At 39.2% G+C, this 6,498-nt stretch overlaps 1 long non-coding RNA gene across 1 annotated transcript; it reads right to left on the bottom strand.

The window, feature by feature from the left end:
* Positions 1-852: 852 nt before the first annotated feature.
* Positions 853-1,777, bottom strand: LOC109871971 (uncharacterized). The gene is made up of 3 exons (XR_004205721.1): positions 1,647-1,777; positions 1,021-1,132; positions 853-897 (listed from the first exon to the last, which is right to left on the bottom strand). It is a non-coding gene; the product is annotated as an uncharacterized LOC109871971 (long non-coding RNA).
* Positions 1,778-6,498: the final 4,721 nt, after the last annotated feature.

Genomic DNA, 6,498 nt, shown 5'->3' with positions numbered 1-6,498 from the left:
ATACACATTTTGATACATCTTGTGAATCATCTGTAAACAAGTTGTTATATGAATGATTTATTAACTGCACTGTTGTTATGTGTCCTGTTGGTGGTGTGTGGAGATTCCAAGGTGAATATGTGGTTCATAGGTTAACTATTGATTAAATTAGTGTTTAATGAGGGTTTTAGTTGTTGATCTTCAACTAGACTGACCTGAGGTGGAAGCCAGATAAGAATAGTTTTTTGCCAGTGCCAGGATGGGGCCTTGTTGCACCCTAAAATGTCCCAGCAGCACCATGCTTGCCTCTCCCTCCTGTTTCCTCCACACCCTTAGCCGTTGATCCCTGCCCCGAGATACCAGTAGCTTGGGCTCCTCTGAAGCGAGCCAAATCAGGTAGAGGATGGACACCCGCAGATCCTCGCTAGCCCACATCCTCTAACCTGCACAATAGGGTTGGGGTGGTTTCATTAGTTCTTAATCACTGATGTTGTGTTCAGTGATGTATTTAATGAATTTAGTTCATTGGCTTACAGAGTTGTTGGCAAACTTGTAAAACAATACACCTGATTTATGACTCAAGGGTTTCAACCCATCACCATGGTAACCCACTGCTCCAATTCCCATCATGCCTTGTGCCCGGGCATAAGCGGGAGTGTGGTGGGGCTTGTTGAGAGCTTGCTGGAGAAACAGGGCTGGTCATGAGGTGAGCACAGTGCTGCAGGAACCTCACACAACCCTTCAGACCACTCTGGGCGTCCTCTTTACAGGAAAAGGAGAGGAAGACTTAACTCAGGGTTTTCTGTCTGAGGAATATCTAGAGGGACTTTGCTATACAGATAGAAACAGGTAGAAAATGATCAATTCTATTACCTGAAGAGTCCGATGAGCCAATACCTTCAGACTCAAACCTCTTGCCTGCAGAGGAGAGAATGATAAAAGAGGAGATGAAAAGCTGTTAGAGAAAACCAATCATAGTTGCCTGGACAGGCTGGTTGAGGCTGTTCACCATTTCTCCATATGTCCAGAGAGGTGACTTACTAAACAAGCTGTAGGTTTCCAGGAGATGGAGCAGGAGGCCATGGCGCACCTTGGCAAACAGGAAATGTTAACTGGAGAGCAGGGAACATAGTGCGTCCCACTGGCCTTTCATCTGACCAAAGACAGACAACCAAGAGTTAAAAGTCGTGTTTCCCTGCTCAGACATTGACATAGTATCTATGTCTCTGTGTTTTGTAATATATACATGTCAAATCAAATGTATTTATATAGCCCTTCGTACATCAGCTGATATCTCAAAGTGCTGTACAGAAACCCAGCCTAAAACCCCAAACAGCAAGCAATGCAGGTGTAGAAGCACGGTGGCTAGGAAAAACTCCCTAGAAAGGCCAAAACCTAGGAAGAAACCTAGAGAGGAACCAGGCTATGTGGGGTGGCCAGTCCTCTTCTGGCTGTGCCGGGTGGAGATTATAACAGAACATGGCCAAGATGTTCAAATGTTCATAAATGACCAGCATGGTCGTATAATAATAAGTCAGAACAGTTGAAACTGGAGCAACCAAGAGTTAAAAGTCGTGTTTCCCTGCTCAGACATTGACATAGTATCTATGTCTCTGTGTAAGTGGTGAGTTTGTGTATGTGTGTGTGATCTTTATCCTAGTACCTACCTGCCATCAGAAGATGAGCTTTGGTCCAGTCAGCCTGTCATGGGAGGAGGAGCTATTTTTTAAAGGCCAGTCTGACTTTAGGATTGGTCAGAGCCAGGAGGTCATTTGGGCCGTGACAGAGGGATGGATCAATCTGGCTGCAGAAGAACAAGAAAGAGATGGACTGTGTTTATGTTCAATTTCCTACCATTCTCCATTCAACAGGGTATAATCACTCATTTCCTCCCTTAATGACACAAACAGGGAAGCAAACTTACCAAATAAGTTGCAGAAAAACTCCTGTAAACAACAAGCTAATACTTTTCAATTCAATGATGCGTGGTCAGTGTCCAGAGTAGCAAGATACAGTATTATTCCCACATGTGCCTGTGCTATATCTGCCTACAGGAAAAACAGTTGCGCTCACAGTCTGTTTATTTCCTCTATGGACACCGTAGGACTTATTAATGATCATATGATCACATGCTCTTCCCGGGAGAGGCTATGGGCGTCTTTATGTTGTTTCTGTCAGTACGCATGTTGAGAAGGGCCTGTAAGTAAGCATTTCACTGTTAGTCTACACCTGTTGTTTACAAAACATGTGGCAAATAAAATGTGATTTGATTTGAAATAACAAAATTTGATTCAATCACATGAAGGACAAAACACTCACTATACAGAAAAGGATTAGACTATACATAGGCATCATTCAGTTTACCTAAGTTACTGGGTAAACAATATGAAAAGGATTAGACTACATGTACATACGTTTACATAAGTTACTGGGTAAACAATATGCCAAGCAATATGCCAAACGGTCAAATGCATTTGGTATTGACCCGACGATTGGTGTCTGGGGTACTTGCTCAGATTAAGCCTCTCAAATGGCCAGTTTATAAATCCCCTACAATAACCCATGTGTAGCCTACAATATGTATTACATTTTATTCACACTTAGACAGTCAACAAAGTTGAATTTGTTTGTTGACAAAAATATAACAGACAAGACAAATGGTGGGCTATAACATGGGAAACAACATTACAGTACCATCTAGATAAGCTATATAGATTAGCTATATTGTCGCAAGTAGGATATTATATATTTATTTGCATTCGGAATTTGGATCACATGTATGCAATTGGATTGTAAGGATAAAGATGTATTTACAGTGCCTTCAGAAAGTATTCATACCCCATGAATTGTTCCACATTTCATTGTGTTACAGCCTAAATTCAAAATGGATTAACTAGATTCTTTTAACCCATCTACACACAATAACAAATGATGACAAAGTGAACACGTTTAGAAATGTTTGCAAATTAATTTAAAATGAAAAACAGAAAATGCTTTGGTTCTGACTACAAGTGTAGTTGGTTAGGCAAAGCGAGAGGGATAACCAAGGGGAAACTGCTCCCACAGTTTTGCTTCGGTACTGCAGTTTATTTTACGCCCGGGCCAGAAAGACCATTTCCATAGATGACCACGTAGAGAAGTCAGATCTGAGACAGTTTAGTCATTACCTTTGTGCACAAAACATCCATTGTATTATTAGTGGCCCAAAATTTGTATCACTTACTGTCGAAGATATTAACATTTTATATTCATCCAATGTCTGCCATGTTTTTGGATGACGTGGTGACTTCGTTGTTGTTTTCAAGATTACCTTAAAAACAATTTTCTTAAGAGATAAAGACCAGGTCGCACATGCCCTTAATGCTATTACTGCATTTTCTATTGCATCAGAATTAAAACTGAATGTTTCTAAATGTGAAATCTTATGTTTATTTGACTCTGATGATAAAGAAATTGAAAATATTCCTGTAAAGGACTGTGTTAAATATTTAGGAATACATCTGTCAAAAAACCACTTAGTCAGACAACATTTGAATTTCTCTCCTAAAATTAAGAGAACTAAAAATATATTTAATAATTGGCTACAAAGAGATCTTTCTATACTTGGGAGAGTACTTCTGTCCAAGGCAGAGGGACTGTCTCGTTTTGTGTACCCCTCATTATCGTTATGTGTAAATCCAGCTACTTGTAAAGAGATCAATAAGATGGACAGTAACAAATAATTAAAGAGCAGCAGTAGCGAGGCTATATACAGGGGGTACCGGTACAGAGTCAATGTGCGGGGGCACCGGTTAGTTGAGTTCATTGACGTAATATGTACATGTAGGTAGAGTTAAAGTGACTATGCATAGTTAATAAACAGAGAGTAGCAGCAGTGTAAGGGGGTGGGAGGGGCGACGACAATGCAAATAGTCTGGGTAGCCATTTGATTAGCTGTTCAGGAGTCTTATGGCTTGGGGGTAGGAGCTGTTAAGAAGTCTTTTGGACCTAGACTTGGCACTCTGGTACCGTGTGGTAGCAGACAGAACAGTCTATGACTAGGGTGGCTGGAGTCTTTGATGATTTTTAGGGCCTTCCTCTGACACTGCCTGGTATAGAGGTCTTGGATGGCAGGAAGCTTGGCCCCAGTGATGTACTGGGCCATACACACTACCCTCTGTAGTGACTTGTGGTCGGAGGCCGAGCAGTTTAGCTACATCTAATGCAGAGTATGGGATATATTTGGAACTGCTGAAATGTAAAATCCGCTCAGCCTGTATTACTTCTGGAAAAAGGCTTGCTTTAAGAAGGAGATGTGAGGTAACTGAACTCTCTAAGACAATTGCGGATATCACAGAGATTGAGCATCTTGATCTTAATGAGAAAGCTAAATTGAATGATTTACAGAATCAACTAGATACATTGTATGAGGAAAATGCTAGAGGAGCCTTATAAGATCCAGAAAACAATGGCTTGAAAAAGGTAAAAAGAACAGTAGATACTTTTTTAATTTGGAAAAGAGGAGAGGGGAACTCAACACACTTCGGAAACTTAAGATTAATGGGGTTACCACTGAGGATAGAGAGTTGTTATCAGACTTTACCACTAAGTTTTATGAGAATCTTTACTCCTTAGATAACAATTTGAGTGACTCTAAGGATCTCCTTGATTCTATAGAGAATGTTAATTCGATGAGTGAAGAATTCAATCGGTCTTGTTGTCAAGATGCATCCATTATGGACATCCAGTACGGGGTTGCTCAGTTAAAAAAATAACAAATCTCCAGGTTGTGATGGATTAACCTCTGAATTTTACAAAACCTTCTCTGAAGAAATAGCACTATTTTTACTTGAAACCTTTAAGGAGGCGAAAAGAAGGGAGAACTACCTGCCTCTCTGAAGCAATGGGTTATTACTCCTATACCTAAACCACACAAGGATCTCGACTAAAAAATGATAGCCTTAATTTTTGCAAAAAGGTTAAAGTGTTGCTTGAATGATCTGATTGATGAATGTCAACCAGGGTTTATGAAAGGGCGCCGTATATTTAATAATCTGAGGCTGGTGTTAGACTTGGTTGAGTATTGTGATCTATTGGATGACTTCCCTGTTATCCTATTTTGGGATTTTCAGAAAGCATTTGATACAGTAAGTCAAAATTTTATCTTTGATTGTCTTAAGCATTTTTTTGTTGATGCTATTAGAACTCTGTATAATGGTGGCAATAACTGTATGAAACACTGTCATGGAACATCTTCAAGGTTTAACATTTACAAAGGAATACGACGAGGTTGTCCACTTTCACCTTTTTTATTTTTGTTAGTATCTCAAATGTTATGCTCATTAGTTCATAAAAGTCCATTTGAAGGCTTTACATTCCAGGCCAGAGAGATCAGATATCCCAACTGGTGGATGACACCTCACTTAAAAAAAAAAAATGTGTCACAAGCTAGATTAGCATTGAATATCGTGAAGCAGTCCTCCAAAATCTCAGGTCTGGCATTAAATCTTTCCAAATGTGAGATGTTTGTTTTGAAATGAGCAGATTGAAACATCTCAATCCAGCAGATTGTAACATCTCTGAAAAAGATACTGTAACCTACCTCGGTGTAAAGATCACCCAAAATCTTAAGGCTGTGAATGATCTTAATTTGAACCCTGTAACTGAATCTGTCAAAAAAAAATTATCCTCATGGTTAGGGAGGGATTTAAGTCTTCAAGGAAGGGTGCTTTTATCCAAAGCTGAGGGGTTATCTCGTGCATCCTATCTTTTTTAATCTATTGACATTCCCAAATCCACTTGCTGTACTTTAGATAGGCTTTTGTACAAATTCATATGGAAAAACAAGCCACATAAGATAAAAAGAGATGCTATCACCAACAGGGTTTGTGATGGCGGTCTAAATGTCTTAGACTTCACTCTCTTCAATCAGATATCAAAGGTCAACTGAATTAAAAGGTACATAAAAAATCCTCATAGTTTCTGGAATATTATACCTCATTTTGTTTTTCAGAAGTTCGGAGGGCTTAATTTTTTACTACAATGTCCATATATTGTGGGTAAACTTCCTGTGAAACTGGCTGCTTTTCACAAGTAGGCTTTAATGTGCTGGGCTTTGTTGTATAAACACAACTTCTCACCTCATAAATGTTTTATATGGAACAATGGGTCGATATTACATAGAAACAAGATGTTATTTAACCATAAATGGTCCTCGAAAAACATTGTCCTTGTCAGCCAATTAGTTAATATTAGTGGGAATCTATTTACACTGAAAGAATTTATGGAAAGATACAACTTTGAGGTTTCAAGCAAGGAATATGACACTGTTATTAAAACTATACCTAGTGGGATAAAAACTTTACTTCAGAATAATGCATATTTTGGAATATCTCCGATTGTAAGCGATATCCAGGTGAATGGCATTGGTCTACTAGATATGAAATTCAACAATCGTTTATTAAAGGATATTTTCTACGGGAAGTCTATTCCCTCTGCGATATTTTGCTGGGCTTCATCGTTTGATGTAAACTGGCACCG

Source organism: Oncorhynchus kisutch, linkage group LG27, assembly GCF_002021735.2.
Source record: "Oncorhynchus kisutch isolate 150728-3 linkage group LG27, Okis_V2, whole genome shotgun sequence".
NCBI lineage: Eukaryota > Metazoa > Chordata > Actinopteri > Salmoniformes > Salmonidae > Oncorhynchus > Oncorhynchus kisutch.
This window is presented reverse-complemented; position numbering and strand designations above follow the sequence as displayed.